The sequence below is a fragment of the Ictidomys tridecemlineatus genome, chromosome 16, assembly GCF_052094955.1.
Source record: "Ictidomys tridecemlineatus isolate mIctTri1 chromosome 16, mIctTri1.hap1, whole genome shotgun sequence".
Classification (NCBI taxonomy): Eukaryota; Metazoa; Chordata; class Mammalia; order Rodentia; family Sciuridae; genus Ictidomys; species Ictidomys tridecemlineatus.
Genome location: NC_135492.1, coordinates 8,463,173 through 8,482,901, shown reverse-complemented (window position 1 = coordinate 8,482,901; position 19,729 = coordinate 8,463,173). Strand labels below are relative to the sequence as shown.

The window sequence follows — 19,729 nt, the reverse complement described above, 5'->3', positions numbered from 1 at the left end:
CAGAAACTTCCCTAATGCATAAGAGTTGTAGATTGAAGAGGAAGAGAATCAATAACCAGAGAATGCCTTCCAGGGAGAAAAACCACCACAGATATAAGACAGATGATGGTCCCTCATGTGGTGTCCACTTGTTTGCTATCCATGGCTCTTACTTGTTTGTTACATGATTCTGCAGTGGGGCTTATTGGTTCACTTTTGGAAAAAGTAAAAAGTACCCACTGATATGTGGGCCTTTTTTAAAACCAACTTCTAATTTTCTTTCAATTTTTTTTCTCTTTGTGGTATTGGAGATTGAACCCAGGGGTGCTCTACCACAGGGATACATTACCAGTCCTTCTGTAAAAAATTGGAGACAGGGCCTTGCTCAGTTTCATAGGCTGGCCTTCAGCTTACCATCCTCATGCCTCAAGTTCATGTTACCATGTGGCTTCAACTTGTAATTTATAAAAATTATAGACTTTGTTAACTTTCCATGCCACTTGCCAGTGCAGAAAAGTAAGTGCATGCTATAGACACAGACTACTGTTAAGAATTCTGCAACACTGAATTTCCTTTTAACCAGAAGTTTGAGATGATTGGGATGTGGAAGGGAAAAGGGAAGCCTTCATTCGTATAACCATAGCTTTTTCTTATACCTTTGCCACTCTGCCTTGTGGAACGTTCCCATAATATCTGAATACCCTAGGATGATTGTCCAAAACAGATGGCAGGAGGCCACCCAGTGATTATGTGTGTGCTGGTTAATATGAGTTGCAGAGTGTTCTTATAGCAAAAATTCCCAAACCACAGGGTAAAGATAACCTGCAAACCTGCTCTGATTGATTACTCCCATGTTTAGAGTTGTCAGATATGTGACATCTAATTACAAATGACAAGGGACACACTGGTACTGAAGAGCTATGAATTGTTTATCTGAATTTCAAATTTAACAGGTTGCTTGTATTTTTGTTTTCTGTTTCTGGTTTTCCTACATGATGTATACTTCCAACTTAGTGTAGGTTTTGAAGTCTAGGAGGCCTGTAAAAGAACAAGGGATTAGAAGTTTATAAAAATCTACTTTTAATGCTCACCATTTTCACATTCACCTGTGTGTCCTTGGATAAGTGGCCTGATTTCTCTGAGCCTCATTTAACTGTCATAAACATGAAGACAGTATTGCTCACCCTGCATTTCTAGGCTGTATGCTGATCAGTGAGATGAAATGAAGCATACCCTGGAAAACAGTGTCTTGAAAATGAGATTATTCCTAAGAAGAATCCAGTTTTTTGAGTGTTGTAGTTTGGGGATTAAAAGCCAGTAAACAAGTCCAGAAGGAATAGGAAGAAACCAGGAAAGGGAGAAATGATTGGTCCTCTAATTATGGTGGTTCAGCTTATAATTTTTTGACTTTACCACTTTACAAAAGTAGCAACATTCAATAGAAACTGTACTTTGAATTTCAAATTTTTATTGGTGTACCTTTTTGTACCTATGTTTGCAGTACATATTTATACCTGTTGATGTTTTGCATAGTGATCACTTAGGTCATTAGCATATCATATAGCAAAAACTTGATCATTTATTTATGGTGAGTATATTCAAAATGCTGAATTCTAACTGGTTTAAGATATAAAATGCATTATTGTTAGTTATATTAGAATGTTCAATATAATCATCAGGGAAATGCAAATCAGGAACACAGTGGGAAACCTCCTCCCCCCCCCCGTTAGAATGGTTATCACAGACACCACACGCTGGAAAGACTGTGGTGGAAGGGGAACTCTGAGACACCAGGGTGGGAATGGAGATGGTACGGCCATCGTGAAAATCAGGATGGCATTTCCTCAGAAAACTAAATAGAACTGCTGTACGATTCAGCAATCCCATACTGGGTATATAGTTGAAGAAAGGGATCGAGAGTCAAGAGATGTCTGTGCTCCTGTGTTCATGGCAGCACTGTTCACAGTACCCAGAGTGTGGAGCTCACCTAGACGTCCATTAGCAGATAAAAAGGAAATGAGGTGTCAATACAGGATGGGATGCTCTTCAGCCATAAGAGGGCATGAGTTTCAGTCTTTTCCCAGGCTTGGGATAGGTTGTAAGGTACTGTCCTGTGAGGCGGGGTGGCAGCAACGAGGCACGACTCCCCAGTGACTCAGGCGACTCCCCAGTGACTCAGGCGACCCTGAGGGTAAGTAACTGATACCACACAGTGCTCTGTGTTGTCAGTCGTTTAGTCACAGGCATTCAGCACATTACATAAAGTATTCACAGTTTTTCATAGAAGAGGCTTCGGGTTAGATTATTTTGCTGAGTGGACTAATGTAAGTGCTGAGCACATTTGAGGTAGGGTGGGCTGAGCTGTGGGGTTTGGTATGTTAGGTCTGTTCAAGGAACTTTTTTACGTATAAGATATTTTCAATTTGTGATGGGTTTATAGGAATGTAATCCCTTTGTAAGGCCAGGAGCATCTGTAACTGTGAAAACTTACTGTACTGACCTAGAACATAGAATTAGCATGAAAATGAGGAAAGTGAGTTGCTTCATGTTCTCTAGTAGTTCGGCGCCTCTGCTGTATTTTTGTACCACACTCTTTTATGTTTTTCCTTCCACAGCAAGTGAACTTCACAACCTCTTGCAGCCATTTCTGCTGAGGAGAGTGAAAGCATCGGTAGCTAAAGAACTTCCCAAGAAGACAGAAGTAGTGATATACCATGGCATGTCAGCATTGCAGAAAAAATACTACAAGGCTATTTTGATGAAAGACCTAGGTATTTAGAGGGCACTTGGTCCATTAAGAAACTAAATGGGGATGTGATTTTTGTGCAGAGAAATATTTTATGATTACACTCACTTTGTGTAGCAAGAATATAAGGTAGAATTTTGTATTCTGAATGATACGCCAATCACCTGATGTGGAACAATAGCAGTGTTAAGTGTAGCTCAGACTTGGTTGTTGCATGATGGAATTTCCCTTTTTCCTCTTGCATGGTTTTTCTTATGCCTGCAATATAGCAAACACTTTTAAGTGTCTACTCATGATTTTTATCCTCTATTTGTTTTTTTCTCCCCTCTTAAAACCACAATAGCAGTTATAGAAGAAATTTTAGAAGTTTACAATTGTTTTAACAAAGCACTGCTAAGTTTACCTTGTAGATTTACTTCTCAAAACAAAGTGAGGAGTAAGAAAATCCCATATGGATATGATTTTAATTCTCAGTGCAATTCATTGCTATTTGGGAGGTTAGTATAAATTTGAGGAAAATACTATGAAATGAGTAAGGTTATGTTTGTGTTTTGTTTGTGTTTTGATTTGTTAGTCTCTTTTCATATCTATCTTTAAAATTTCAGATGCATTTGAAAATGAGATGGCAAGGAAAGTTAAACTTCAGAATATCTTATCCCAGCTTTGAAAGTGCGTGGATCGCCCATATTTGTTTGATGGTGAGCCAATGTCCTGTTTCCCCCCATTATTTTTCATTAGTAGTTCTGTAATCAAAATCATAGCTGGACTCTTCAACAGAACTGCTGCATTTATGTGTCTACTCTGCTCCTTCTCATTTTCTCTATATTGATGATATCTAGTGTTAATCATACTGAAGATTTCTTCACATGTCCCGTAATATCCCTTAAGCTGATTTCCTTTTTCTCTCTTAATGCAGGATCTATTGCATTTGCCTTGACTCTACTTTTCTAAAATCTAGAAATGTTTCTAAGCTTTTTTGGAGGGCAGGTAGCTTTTCTTTCTTTCATGATAGTAACAGTTGTGGAGAGGAAAACTGGCAGCTTTACAGAATGGTCATAATGGGGATTCATCTAACCCTTCTTCAGGATTGGATTTCCTTTTGTCTTGAGCCCCTTGGTCACTACGCCCAGTTCCCTGTGTTCTCTGTGATGCCCAGGCATTGTCATTTCACATTTCATTAACCTCTCAGATCCCTTGACACAGCAGATGGCTTTCTCCTTGGGACGCTCTTCACTCAGCTTCTGGGGTAGCAGTTTTTCCTGCCTTTCTTTCTGCCTGCATGTTCCTGCTCTGTGTCCTTTGCTCTCTCCTTTCATCCTAGTGACTTCTGTACATGTCCCTCTAAGTACTGCTCTTGTTGCCACAAATTTATGTGTAGTATTTCATTTTCATTCCCATTGGGGTTTTTGGATGCACTCTGATGGGCGATTCTCTGGTCCTGGAATTCCCTAGTGTAGAAAGATTGCAAAAGGTCTGCTGTACTTGTTTTAAGGAGTCTGCCAGGTACCATTAGGAGCTGTTTAAAAGTTTAACAGAACTTTAATCAAGTGCACATTAGAACTTTTTTTTAAGGGAGAAGGGGCATTAGGAACATAGATTTTGAAGGACATCTTCCAGAATATTCTGACTGCTGCCTGTACCTTGAGAATCACTTTTATACACACCTAAGCCTATTTCTTGATTTCTTATCTAGAGTGAGAGCCTTAGAATTTCCTTTGTGGATCTTCTTGATCTCTGGCATCTTCCTTTCCCTCAGTTTCATAAAGAGTGAGTTTGTTTCTTAGATAAATATTTATTAGACTTTTTGGATGTGCCAGGCTCTGCAGTTGATATTAAGCAAATAATTAGAAAATGCCTCGAATAGGTGGGACTGGAGGGCCTACTGCATTAGAAAGAGCTTGGGCTCTCTCTGTTGCCTACCTATTTGGTTTTCTACTCAAGAATTTTGCCCTGACTCAGGGCACATGATTAGGATTGGGCTCTCTGCTTTCAGGTGTGGAGCCAGAGCCTTTTGAAGTTAGAGACCACCTGATTGAGGCTAGTGGGAAACTTCACCTGCTGGATAAGCTTCTGGCATTCCTGCATTCCAGGTAGGAATAGGTTGACATGTACTGCTCTCAGGGAGTGACTGGTTCAAATCTGAGTAATGAAGAACTTACTGATTCTTGAGACTGATTCAAGTTCCCTTTTTTAGAAGCCTGGAATTCAGGGCCTACTTTCTCTGCAACTGTACACCCATCCCATTCCATCTCATCCAACCCCACTCCTCCACTTTTATCCTTTCTTTCCTGAATTTCTACAGCATTTAGGATCCCAGTCCAGGACTTGGCAAGCCCTACCTTACTCTGCTACCTTGTTATCAGTGTATGGTCACCTCATCAGTCCAACTATGTTGGTTGCATCCACAAGGACGAGTCAACATTGAGCATGGTTCCCAGCTAGCATCAAAGCCAGCCTTGTCAAACCAACACCCAAGACACATTTTCAGGTGGAGTCTGCTTACTAAGAAGGCTACGCCATAAATGTAGTTACCTGACATACTAAGTCTTGGGAGGTGGGGGTTTGGGGGAACTACCAACCAGGATCATCCAGCAATGCTATCCTTCAGAATCAAAGAAATAAGACTTTCTCAGAACTGAGATAATTAAGACCAGCCATACAAAAGATACTTAAGGGAGTCCTGTACCCAGAACTCAAAGAAAATTACTGTCATGAAAGTAAATCCTACTAGAAGAGTAAATACGCAAAAGAAAAACATTTTTATCAGTAAAGTAAGCCATAAAATCACAAAGATAAATGAGAGAAAGTAAAGAGCAAATAATATTCAAAACAACTAACAGGAATAAGCCTTTACCTATCAATGACCTTGAGTGGAAAAAATTAAAAGATAGCTGGACTAAATAAATCAAAAAGCAAGATCCAATAACATGCTTCCTAAAAAAAAATCACAACTAAAAACATAAAATGAAAGAATGAAAAATGATATTCCAAGCAAAGGGAAACCTAAAGCTAGTAGAAGTAGTAGCTACATTTACATGTGATGAAATAGACTTTAAGATAAAAACTGTAAAGACAAAGTCACTAATAATAATCAAGGATTCAATAAGAAATGTGATAAATTTATGTATACCTAACATCAGAGCAACCAGTTTTATAAAATAGCCACTATTAGACCTAAAGGGAGAGAGACTAATACCATAACAGAGGGGAATTTCAATACCTCACTTTCGTCAGTGGACAATTCATCCAGCCCCTCCACCAAAAAATGAACAAACATCAGAGTTCAACTATATGTCAGAACATTCCATTCAACAGCTGCAAAGTACACATTCTTTTTATTAATTCATGGAGTTTTCTCTAGAATACACAATATATTAAGCCCCAAAATAATTCTAAATAAAAATTTTAAATGAAATTATATTCTGTATCTTTTCTGATTACCATGGGGAAAAAACTAGAGTCAGCAACAAAATTAATTTAGACATGAACACTGAACAACATACACTTGAATCAATAGTGGTTTGTCAAGGATAAAGGAAGAGAAACATTAAAATTTCTGGAAACAAAATGAAAACAGCATGCCAAAACTGACGGTATACAACAAAACCAGTATCCAGAGGGAACTTGATAGCAATAGTGCATACATTAAAAAAGTTTTTTAAAAATTTCAACTAACCTTAAAATGCATCTCAATGATCTAGAAAAGCAAGAACAAACCAACCTCCAAATTAGAAGGAATGAAAGATCAGAGCAGAAATAAATGCAAAAGAGACTAAATGGGCAATACAAAAGATCAATAAAATGAAGAGGTCATATTTTAAGAAGGTAAACAAAAGCAACAAACCTTTAGCTGAACTAACTAAGAAAAAAAGAAGACCCAAATAAAATTAGACATTAAGCAAAAGAAGACATTAGCACAGAAATACAAATGATCATTATGAGATTCTGATAAAAATAAATACGATATGCTAACATTTATAAATCTAATCTAGAAGAAATGGACAAATTTCTAGACACACATAACCTATCAAAATAAATCTGAGAACTCCACTTCTGGTTCACAGACAGCCACATCTTCTCCTCTTGTGCACATCCTCTTGTCTCTTGCGGTGCCAGCCATGCCATCCCTAAGACACGATGGTGAGGGTCAGAGTGAATGTATTTGGCCACATTAGGTGCCTGGTCACCAGGGCAGCTTTCAAGTCTGGCGAAGTGGATATTGTTGCTATCAATGACCCCTTCATTGACCTCAACTACATGGCCTGTGTGTTCCAGTGTGTTTCCACCCGTGGTAAATTCAATGGCACAGTCAAGGCTGAATACAGGAAGCTTGTTATCAATGGAAAGTCCATTTCTAGAAGGAAGATCCTGCTAACATCAGATGGGGTGATGCTGGTGCTGAACCTATTGGGGAGTCCACTGATGTCTTCACCAGCATGGGGAAAGCTGGGACTAATTTCAAGGGTGGTGCTGAAAGGGTCATCTCTGCCTCTTCTGCTGATGCCCCCATGTTTGTGATGACTGTGAATCGTGAGATATATGACAATTCCCCCAAGATCATCAGCAATGCCTCCTGTAGCACCCACCAACTGCTTAATCCCCTGGCCAAGGTCATCCATGACAACTCCAGCATTGTGGAAGGACTCAAGACCACAGTACTTGTCATCACTACTAATCAGAAGACTGTAGATGGCACCTCTGGGAAACTCTGGCATGATGATGTTGTAGCTGCCCAGAATATCCTCTCTGCATCCACTGGTGCTGCTAAGGCTGTAGGCAAGGTCATCCCTTAACTAAATGGGAAGCTTACTGGCATGGCTTTTCGTGTGCCTACCCCAGTGTGTAAGTTGTGGATCTGACCTGTTGCCTGGAGAAAGCTGCAAGATTTAATGACATCAGGAAGGTGGTAAAGCAGGCATTAGAGGGCCCCTCAAGGACCGGGTTGTCTCCTATGACTTTAACAGTGATATCCACTCTGCCACCTTCAGTGCTGAGGCTGGCATGGCCCTCAGTGATCACTTTGTCAAGCTTATTTCCTGGTATGACCATGAATTTGTCTACAGCAACAGGGTGGTGGATCTGATGGTCCACATGGCCTCCAAGGAGTAAGAGCCCCTGGACCACCTGCCCAGCAAGAACACAGAGAAAGAAAGAGGCCCTCGGCTGTGAGGAGTCCCTTGTTCCTAACTCAGTCCCTCAGCAAGAATCTCCCCTCTTCCCAATTTCCATCCCAGACACCCTGAAAAAGGGGGGGAGGTTTAAGGAGCCCTACTTTCACCACCAATAAAGTCTACTGCACCTCCCAAAATTAAAAAAAAATGAGGACATAAAAAACCTAAATAGGCCAATAACAAATAATGAGATTGAATCAGTACTGAAAAGTCTCCCAACAAAGAAACCTCAGGACTGGACGGCTTTATGATTGAATTTTGACAAACTTTTAAAAAAGAACTATAACCAATTCTTAGATTTTTCCATATGATTGAAAGGGAGGAAACATTTCCAAACTCTAGGAGGCCAGCATCATTCTGTTTTCAACAACAAATAAGGATACAACAAGAAGAAAGAAAGTTGTATAGACCAATATCCCTGATGAACAAGGTTCAGACAACCTCAACAGAGTACTAGCAAACAAGATTTAACAGCACATCAAAAAGATTATTTCCCCTGATCAAGGAGTTTTTATCCCAAGGGTGCAAGGATGGTGTACATGTGCAAGTCAATAAGCAATCTATCATGTCAACAAAAGAAAGAATAAAAGCCATATTATCTCAGTAGATGCAAAAAATAAGATTCAATATCCCTTCATGATAAAAGCCCTGATCAAATTAGGTATAGAAAGATTATAACTCAGCATAATAAAGGCTATCCACAACAAACCCTCTGCCTGCATCACAGTGAACCTGGGAAAGCTGAGTACAAGTCCTGTGTCAGGAACAAGACAGGGAGAGAGAGGGGGAGTGTGGCATGTGGAATACGATGGAGGCTGGTGTGGCTGTGGAGGCTTTCAGGAGATGTGTTCTAACCAGGCCTCTTCTACTTTCCCTTGGGTTCATGACTGCTTGCTATCTCCCTACAGAAATTGGACACAAGACCCTGTATGTTCAAGGGATAAAGTCTGGGCAGGACAACACATTTTGGGGCCAACAGACTAGGAAAGAAAGCTCAGGTAGCTGCTCCTCTTCCCTTCCCCTTACGTCCCTAGGACTGACAAATCAAGGAATTGACCCCTCACAACGTTGTTTCTCTATTTGAGAATTCAAAAGTAAAGTTCAGGAATGGCTAGGTGGTGAGATTTTTTTAAGGGGTGGATGACCAGATGTGAGATGTCTGAGGTTACCTGCTGTAGGATTCACCTCCCACCTTTATTAAATAAAGTTCACTGGTGCTGAGGATCTGGACATCTACCCTTTCCCAATACATATTACCAGTTAGACTAGTCAAACATCTTGGGGAATATTGCATATATCAGGACATCTGAGAATTAAAATATCTTTTTTTTTAGAGGGAGAGAGAGAACTTTTTTTAATATTTATTTTTCAGTATTTGGCGGACACAGCATCTTTGTCTGTATGTGGTGCTGAGGATCGAACCCGGGCCGAACGCATGCCAGGCGAGCGCGCTACCACTTGAGCCACATCCCCAGCCCTTAAAATATCTTAATAGAAAAAATTAACAGAAAAGAAACAACTTTACAATTAAAGTACAGTAAAGATCTTTGGATAATTAGCAATATGATTTTTTAAATAACCAGATAAAAATGTCATTATGAAAAAAAGATAAGTAGTGAAATCTATAGGGCAGAATGTGTTAGAGATTTTTAAAAATATAGATCATCCCAGAAGAAAATAAAAAATAGAAAAAAAATTATAAAAGGAAAAATATATATGTATGTAGGAGACAACATCTAAGAAATACAATGAAGATAAAATTTCTGAAGACTAGTGGAGACAATTTTTTTATAATCAAAGCAGAATCCTTTTAAACAAAACTGTACAAAGGGAAAACAATTTTGTGAGTATTGTAGGGCTGAGCAAATGAGAAATATTTGATATTGATAAAAAGAGGGGTTCCCACTAGGAGAAGATACAAATATGGATTGGGGAAGTCAAGAAAGAACCCTGCAGCATCAGATTGGGATTAAAAGTATCAGTATGAACTCATAATTTTTATATATGATATATACACATATAATTTCAATTATATATATGAAATTGAAACATTAAAATAGAAAATTGCAACAGTTTTTCAATTCTCTCTATCCTGAGAAATGATGATCTAGAAATGATGACCTTTGGCAAGATAACTTGTGCTAAGATAATTGAGAAATAAGTTTCTTTGCTGTTCCTTTTCAGACTTCCAACAACTAGTTTTAATACCCACTAAGATTAGTGCTCAACTAAACTATTAAATAAGTAAACAGAGCTCAGATCTTGTTTTCTAAATATTTCCTACTAAAAGGACACAGGCACCAATTCAAAAGGGCTCCTACTGGCCAAAATCTGAATTTGAGCATCCAAATATATGATGGTAGTAGTAGATTATAATTCACTAAATAAAATATCTTAAATTCATACCAATGAAAATTAGGTATAAAGAAAGGTAAATTCTTCCAGTAAATGTAGACAGAATAATAGAAAAAAAATCACTATTTTGCAAAAATCATAGAAATAATTAAGTATTAATTATTCTAACCTTTTTGGAAAGCCATCTGACAATATTAATTGAAATTTAAAGTACATCTACCTTTATACCATTTTCCAATCCTGACAATGTCCCTTAGACATAAAGACACAAACATATAAAAGGACATGCTTAAACTGAATATGACTGACCATAATATTTGTTTATAGCTGGCATGTATTCTAGGTAAGCTAGCAAAATGTTTGGTTAGGTTCCATGTCATGCTGGTGGCTATTGTTTTAATATTACTTCAGTATGTAATGGTTACATGCATACCTGTAAGGTTAGAAGTTGCACTAAAAAACAAAAAAAAAAAAACTGGGGCTGGGGATGTGGCTCAAGTGGTAGGTAGCGCACTCACCTGGCATGCACAGGGTGCTGGTTTCGATCCTCAGCACCTCATAAAATAAAATAAACTTGTAGACAAGTTAAACATCCATTAGCAAAGGACAAATAGTCAAACAAATGATACAACCATATTGTAAAATATTTAAAGTTGTATTATCATTGATTAAAAAAACAAGATAAAATTGTAGCAGAACTACTGTTTGCCAATTCCCTTTCACCATGTAACAAAATGGTGGATTTTATTGTTGTATTTATGTAAAATGTATCCAGTTAAACAGTAACACAATGTTAACTGTAGTGTTTACAGTTAGAAGTGACCATGTCACCTTCGGCTTGGTGGCACACCTATAATCCCATGTATTAAGGAGGCTGAGGCAGGAGGATTGCAAATTTGAGGTCAGTCTCCACAATTTAGTAAGGCCCTAAGCAACTTAGCAAGACCCTGTCTCAACAACTAAAAAGGGATGTAGCTTAATGGTTAAGCACCCCTGGGTTTAATCCCCAGTACCCCCCCCAAAAGTGACCACGTCACTAGTTATGACTGATTGATAGTGTAAGTGAAAGTTGATTTTATGAGAAATTGCTCCAAACTTATGAGGTTTCTTGTGTTTCTGGTCATAGGTGTAACTAACTGAGTCCAGGATTTTGCTATTATTTTTGACAATTAGAAAAATAGACTACATTTAGAAAAGTTTTGAGGCATTTAATAATAGGAAGCTCCAAGCCATGGTCCCCGAAAGAAAAGAAATAAACAAAGAAAACCTTTACCACATTCAGGCCTTCTTCCTGTAGACAATTTCTGGACCATTGCACAGGGAGGATCTCCACCACACACACACACACACCAAAAAAATAGAGAAAAAAACAGGAAATTGCCAGGTTAAGGAAAGAAAAACAAAGTTCAAAGAAACTTGAGTTTGGGTATGGAATTCCAAGAGGAAGGAGATAAGACTTACAGATATATTATAGAGATCTCTGTAAATTAATAACAGTGGAATCTGAATTGCAGGATACAAGTCCATGAGCCTAGGCAAGATTAGCTTGCAGGAAAAGAGTTTCCAGGAAGAAGACAATTCCTAGAGATCCCAGTAGGCTGGAAATCATGGTTCCCATCAGCCAGGGTGGAAACATGGGAAAAGCACCTTGAATACTAAAAGATGGATAGGAAAGACCCCAGAGATGCCATGCCTTGGAAGTAAGGCCATGGTAGCCCTGGAGTCAAGCCCCTTAAACACTCTTAAAAAACAAACCTCAAGAGAAGTAAACTGAACAAATAACTACTGGTGAGGACATTGTCCAACAATACTTTTTTTAAAATACTAAAAACCCAGCAATCAGCAATGTATAATTAACATCCAGCTTCTGATAAAACATTACAGATAGGGAAGGGAAATATGACTCATAACCAGGAACAAATATCTCCCAATGGAAACAGACTCAGAAATGAAAGACAAGACAGAACTGTCAGACAGGAATTAAAACAGGTGATGTAGTTATGCTCACATGTTCAAAAATTTCAACGTGAATATAATCAGTGAACAGTGGAAGTTATAGATTTGGACAAAAAATGGTAGAGATATCAAGTAAAATACTTAAATATTTTATTGGGTGTGATTAATAGAAGTTCAGAGACTAGAAAAAACAGTCTTAAAATAGCAGAATTTACCTAACCTGCATTAAGAGAAAGAGAAAAAAAAAGTCTTAGTGACTTGTAGGAATAATAAACTAATGGATGTTTCACAAGTAGATGAGAGAGATTAGGGCAGAAAAATATTTGAAAAATAATGGCTCAACATTTTTTTAACATTTGAATGCTCCAAACAGAATAAAAAATCTCAATGAACCTTGAGCAGAAGACACACATACACACACAAATGACACCACTCCAGAATTAAGTTATTCAAAACCAGAAAAGTGACCAACTTGAAAAATATATAAATGATAATATTTTGAATGTAGCATGTTAAATAAAAAAGTAAAATTATATCTGTTTCTTTTTAGATTTTTAATGTGTAGCTATTAGAAAAATTTCAGATTACATAGGTTCTCACATTTTTCCATTTGCTAGCACTGCTCCACAACTTAAGATATGCACCTTTTCCTTATTACAGTCAAACTTTAAGGAATGGCACAACACTCCACATACACTTTGAAAGTCTTATAGTAGTGTTTCTATTTTCTCTTCCTGTCCTTTGTGCCGTTCTTATTGTAATTTTTAGTTCTACATGTTGTAAAGCACACACTAAATTTTGAACCTAATAGTCAATTTTCCATTAAAGACCTTAAAAATTAGGGGACAGTCTTTTTTACATAGCCACTGTATGTTATTTACCTTCTTCTTCTAGCTCTCTTCATTTCTTTGTGTAGATACATATTTACAAGTGACAACATTCTCCTTTTGCCTGAAGAACTTTTTGTCAACAGTTTACACAGTGCAGATCAGATTCTGCATAATTATATCAACTGTTGTTTACCCAGATAAAAAGTATTCTTTTATTTATTCTTCCTTTTTAAAGGATAATTTCACTGGATTGAAAATTCAAGGCAGACAGTCTTTATTTCCTCTTTCCACATTTGAAAGTTGCTATAGTGTCTTTAGACTTATATAATTTCTGAGAGGACTATAAAAATGCTTATCTTTCCCCCTCTATATCTGTATAATGTCTTTTTCTGTATGGATGATATATTTTTCAAGTTGGTCACTTTTCTGGTTTTGAATAACTTAATTCTGGAGTGGTGTCATTTGTGTGTGTATGTGTGTCTTCTGCTCAAGGTTCATTGAGATTCTTTATTCTGTTTGGAGCATTCAAATGTTAAAAAAATGTTGAGCCATTATTTTTCAAATATTTTTCTGCCCTAATTTCTCTCATCTACTTGTGAAACATCCATTGGTTTATTATTCCTACAAGTCACTAAGACTTTTTTTTTCTCTTTCTCTTAATGCAGGTTAGGTAAATTCTGCTATTTTAAGACTGTTTTTTCTAGTCTCTGAACTTCTATTAATCACACCCAATAAAATATTTGTTTTTTATGGATTGGCTAGCTTCACTTAGCATAATCTGCTCTAGTGCCATCCATTTCCCTGCAAATTCCATGATTTTGTCATTCTTTAGTACTGCGTAATACTCCATGGTGTATAAATGCCACAATTTTTTTAACCATTCATCTATTGAAGGGCATCTGGGTTGGTTCCACTGTCTAGCTATTATGAATTATGCTGCTATGAACATCGATGTGGCAGTATCCCTGTAGTACACTCTTTTAAGGTCTTCAGGGAATAGTCCGAGAAGGGCAATAGCTGGGTAAAATGGTGGTTCCATTCCTAGCTTTCCCAGGAATCTCCATACTGCTTTCCAAATTGGCCGCACCAATTTGCAGACTCACCAGCAATGTACAAGAGTACCCTTTTCCACACATCCTCTCCAGCACTTGTTGTTGTTTGACTTCAGAATGGCTGACAATCTTACTGGAGTGAGATGATATCTTAGGGTGGTTTTGATTTGCATTTCTCTGACTGCTAGAGATGGTGAGCATTTTTTCATGTACTTGTTGATTGATTGTATGTCCTCCTCTGAGAAGTGTCTGTTCAGGTCCTTGGCCCATTTGTTGATTGGGTTATTTGTTATCTTATTGTCTATTTTTTTTTTGAGTTCTTTTATACTCTGGATATTAGGTCTCTATCTGAAGTGTGAGGAGTAAAAATTTGTTCCCATGATGTAGGCTCCTTATTTACCTCTCTTATTTTTTCTCTTGCTGAGAAAAAACTTTTAATTTAAGTAAGTCCCATTTGTTGATTCTTGTTATTAACTCTTATGCTATGGATGTCCTATTAAGGAATTTGGAACCCGACCCCACAATATGCAGATCGGAGCCAACTTTTTCTTCTATCAGATGCAGAGTCTCTGATTTGATATCAAGCTCCTTGATCCATTTTGAGTTAACTTTTGTGCATGGCGAGAGAAGGGGATTTCAGATTCTTTTTGTTGCATATGGATTTCCAGTTTTCCCAGCACCATTTGTTGAAGATGCTATCTTTCCTCCATTGCATGCTTTTAGCCCCTTTATCGAATATAAGATAGTTGTAACTTTGTGGATTAGTCTCTGTGTCCTCTATTCTGTACCATTGGTCCATCCGCCTGTTTTGGTACCAGTACCATGCTGTTTTTGTTATTATTGCTCTGTAATATAGTTTAAATCTGGTATCACTATACCACCTGATTCACACTTCCTGCTTAGAATTGCTTTTGCTATTCTGGGTCTTTTATTTTTCCATATGAATTTCATGATTGCTTTATTTATTTCTACAATAAATGCTATTGGGATTTTGATTGACATTGCATTAAACCTATAGAGAACTTTTGGTAATATTGCCATTTTGATGATGTTAGTTCTGCCTATCCATGAACAGGGTATATTTTTCCATCTTCTAAGATCTTCTGGTGTGTGTCTTGTAGCCACAGCACTGTTATTGTATGAACCACTGTAAAATGGCAAACTTAAAAATATTTTGTAGGGCTACGTATGATGGCACATGCCTGTAATCCCAGGGACTCAGGAAGCTGAGGCAATTTCAAGTCTCAAGCAAGTCTCAGAAAATTAGAAAGGCCTTAAGCTACTTAAAGAGACCATATCTCAAAATTCAAAAAAAAAAAAAAAAAAAAAACTGTAGCCAGGGATAAAGTGCCCCTGGGATCAACTCCCAGTACCAAAACCCAGCCCAATTCTTTTATTGGTCAACAACTCAGTGTGTGAAACTCTTCCTTTACATCCCTAGAAAGAACAGCTAGACCTTGACCTCCAATGTTTATTTTGTCACAGCCAAAGCTTCTGAGTAACCTTTATTTAAACTGCAACAATTAAAATTCAAGCTGGGAGTGGTACAGCCAGTGTTCTAACACAGTCCTTGGCAAACTAAATAGATAGACAGACAGATAGATAGATGGATAATTACATCTTTTTTCCCATGCATTTCTCTTTTATTTTCTGACGAACTTACAAGGTAAAAAGTAAAATTTTTCCCATTTTATAGAGGATGAAATTATGTTACAAAAAATGAGTAATGAATTTGTGATCTCAAACCATGTGGATTTTACATCTTTAATGATAAATTTTCCCTAAATTGCTTAAATTGCTGAATTGTGCAGCAGTCATGTCGTAATCAGAAAATTACTGCCAAATAATTGTTAAAGTTGTAAGATATAAAGTAGATACTAAATACAGACACTTAAATATTTTGTTGAAGCTATTGCCTGTATAATTAAACATTTTCAAAAGGTGTAATTTATTTAAAATTCTCTCATTTTGGAAAAATGTATGTGAAGTTTTAAAAGCTATTCATAATGAATTTATAATATTTTAAAGATGTATATTTTTTGCATTTATATGACCAGTTATATATAATTACAACTAATCCTTTAAGAGAAGTATAAGAAAGATAGTATGTGTCTAGGAAGTGAAGTATAAATTACTCAAGACATGGTAGAGAAAAGGGATGAATAGCCATCTGTAGAGGAACATGCCTATAATCCTGGCATCTTGGGAGTCTAAGGCAAGAGGATCACAATTAAGGCCAGCCCCAACAGCTTCCGAGGACTGAGAAACTTAATGAGACCTCATCTCAAAAGTTAAGAGCTGGGGATCTAGCTCAGTAGTAAAGGAAGCTATAAATCCCCAATAAAACAAAGAGGTGGGGAATAAATGGAATGGGAAGGTTTGATGTCTTTAAAACTGAACCATCACCTCTTAAAACTAACCCTCAGTCCTTTAAGAAAATACATCATGTGAAAACACAGTAGCATCCTGTAAGTGCTAATAGAACTCAACATTCTGGGATTTGGGTTTTGTTTGTTATGGGGGCCGGGTACCAGGAATTGGAACCCATAGGCACTTAACCCCTGAGCCACATCCACAACTCTTTTCATTCTTTTAAATTTTGAGATAGTTTCTCTCTCACTAAGTTGCTCAGGACCTCAGAGTTGCTGCCATTGGCCTCAAATATGAATTACAGCTCTATGCCACAACACCCAGCTAAAACTCGACATTCTGAAAGTCATTTTTAAATAACCACAGACTGTCAAAAATGGACAGAATCAACTTTTTAGAATCTGGAATTTAATCCAAAACTTTTAGTAACCAAGAGACTAATGAAGAAAAGGGCAGCTAATTTTTGATATCGAGGGAAATCTTTTTAGGCACTGATGACCACTAAAATAATGGAATACAGACTTCAGTGACTACACCAAACAAGAAATTCAGCCTTTGAGAAGAAATTGGTACAACTTACTAAACAATTACTGTGGTCCTCAGAGATAAACAACAACAAACTCCGAGGCAGGGGAGAATCTGATTATTACAGTTAACAAATTTACAAAGTTCAGATACCCAATTTTAAAAAAAAAATACAAGGCATGCACACAAAAAAGTAAAGTGTCTCATTCAAAGGAGAAAGATATATTGACAGAAATATTCTCTGAGGATTCCAGATATTGAAGTTAGACAACAGTCTAATAGACTCAAAAAGCTTAAGAAAAGTCTGAATAAATAAATAACTAAAGGAAACCAGGAGAATGATGGATGACCAAAATAAGAATATAAATAAAGAACTTGTATAACCTACTAGAAATTTTGGGACTATAAGTGATTTTATGACATACTAGAACTAGACCTACCAAAAGGCATATACTGAACCATGCGTGGGTAATACACACCTGTAATTCTAGCTACTCAGGTACTCAAGAGGCAAGAAGATCACAAGTGTGAGGCCAACCTGGGCAACTCAGACCCTATCTCAAAATTAACATTTTAAAAAGGGCCATGGAAGTAGCTCACTGGTAGAGCACTTTCTTAGCATGCACAGGATACTGGATTCAATCTCTAGTACCAAAAACCAAAGGTATATACTAAAAATTTTTTTAAAAAAGAGGGAGGGAGGGAGGGAGGGAGGGAGAGAGAGAGAGAGAGAGAGAGAGAGAGAGAGAGAGAGAGAGAGAGAGAGTTTTTTAATATTTATTTATTTTAGTTTTTGGCGGACACAACATCTTTGTTTTTATGTGGTGCTGAGGATTGAACCCGAGCCGCACGCATGCCAGGTGAGTGCGCTACCACTTGAACCACATCCCCAGCCCCTATACTAAAACTTTTTAAGGACATACTCTTCACCCTCCTTGCAGCATGTTCAAGTAAGTAAAAAGAGAAAGAGCATTTCGAAGCTCTGTGATGGAATTAGACACGTAATGAAAGTTGATGTTAATAATATCTAATATAAAACATCTATTAGAAAAGATGTCAGAGAAGTTGGGCTTCTGTTGACTTACTTTTCATTGGCTGATTTTTCTTGAAACAAGCACTGAACATCTCACCCATAGTAAGCTGTTCTGTGAAACAGATTATCTATTCTATGAACAAATGAAGAGCCAGTAAAACTGTACAGAACAGATAAAACTGTCAATGCACTATATTGGCTGGTTTCTTATTAAAACTTTTTAATCAGGAAAGAGAAAGCTGTTTTGAAAAACTGTTGTACTAATGTCACAGGAAATTGGAGTCTATTTAATTGGCTAATTTGAAAGAAAGACCCAAATAACCAAAATTATAGTACAAATTTGAAACTCATTTGTGATCAGTTTTCTTACTCATTCCTAACAAACTGAACCACATTTCTTTTTCTTTATGCTCTGCTATAAGTTAACAGTAAAAGCCAAAGAAACAGCATAAAACATACTCAGATTTTGATTGCTTTGTTGATTCTTTTTAGTTACCAGTCTAAAAAGTCCATCTTTACAAAATTTAGAATCCAATTATCAGGTTTTCCAAAGGGTTTCTGAAGATCTTTTTGTTGTTGTTGTTTGTTTTTTATCAATTAAAAATATTTCCTTTACCAAGTCACTTTCAATGAAGATTTTCAATGGAAAGTGTGGTGTTCTGCCTTGAAATCCATTTGATACTTGGGAAAAATTAAATCTAGTTAAAAATTAAATCTCTGGTTAAAATTAAATCTCTATTGGTTTCAGACTATAGCTTTTCTTTGCTCCTATATCATTAGATTTATATTACACAAGTTTTCTTTTGGAAATAGGTACAGAATTTTCACAGCTGTATTCAGGTAACTAAAGACTTTGTGTCCCCAGAACATTTTGTACAGTTATTTCACTTAACACTGGAACTGACACTTTTGAAGGAAGAAATCAATTATGATGATAGGCTCCAGGTAAGAAATGAATGTTCAGTCCTTTTATACTCATAAATTGAAATATATGCATACTAATTTAGGCAGTCATTTTCTGATTTGTCACAACAAGCTAACTGAAGGTTAATATTAATGTATATTTAATTGTATGAATTTTAATGGCCCTTATTATAACTTTTGGCTTAGAAACACTTTTAGATTTTGACATTTTTGTTATTGAATTTGGCTTTCCTAAGTCCCCATTAAAATTATTAATATTTTTAGCATGGTAGTTGTCATTTGTCAGTTTCTCTCCAGCTTAAGTGATGAGAAATGTCAATATCTCTTTCAGGTCAAAAATATCTTATGTCATGCAGTCATGCAAATGGTGAGAGCTTTGAAGGTACATGAAGATGAAGTAGAGGATATGGAAGAAAATTAAGTGTGTCCTGTTGGATAATTTTAGATTGTATAACCGGGATTACCTCCCCTTGAATGATGACACATATACACACTGATTTAAGCTTCACAAAACCTTCAGTGCCAAAAAATTCTCTTCGTAGTGATTACTTGTTACTGACACCACAGCAGTATACCATATGTCACAGCTCCTGTGGTTCAATGTCATAAAACAAGGTAAATTTTAAAACAGCAATTCTGAGCTGTTTCTGTATCATAGTGTATATGATGTTTGTGAAAATGTCAGATTTAAAATGATGTATTTATGTTTGGTAAAAAATTCTCTGCTATATTGTTTATCAAGCATAAATGTGCCCTTGTACAGTTTAATAAGATAACTGATATTTTTT

General features: G+C 36.8%; 1 protein-coding gene and 1 pseudogene across 1 annotated transcript in view; one reads left to right on the top strand and one right to left on the bottom strand.

Moving 5' to 3' along the window:
- LOC144371430 (uncharacterized) overlaps positions 1-19,729 on the bottom strand; it is a 306,284-nt gene that overhangs the window by 75,248 nt on the left and 211,307 nt on the right. The window lies entirely within an intron of this gene.
- Positions 6,863-7,858, top strand: LOC144371463 (glyceraldehyde-3-phosphate dehydrogenase pseudogene; annotated as a pseudogene).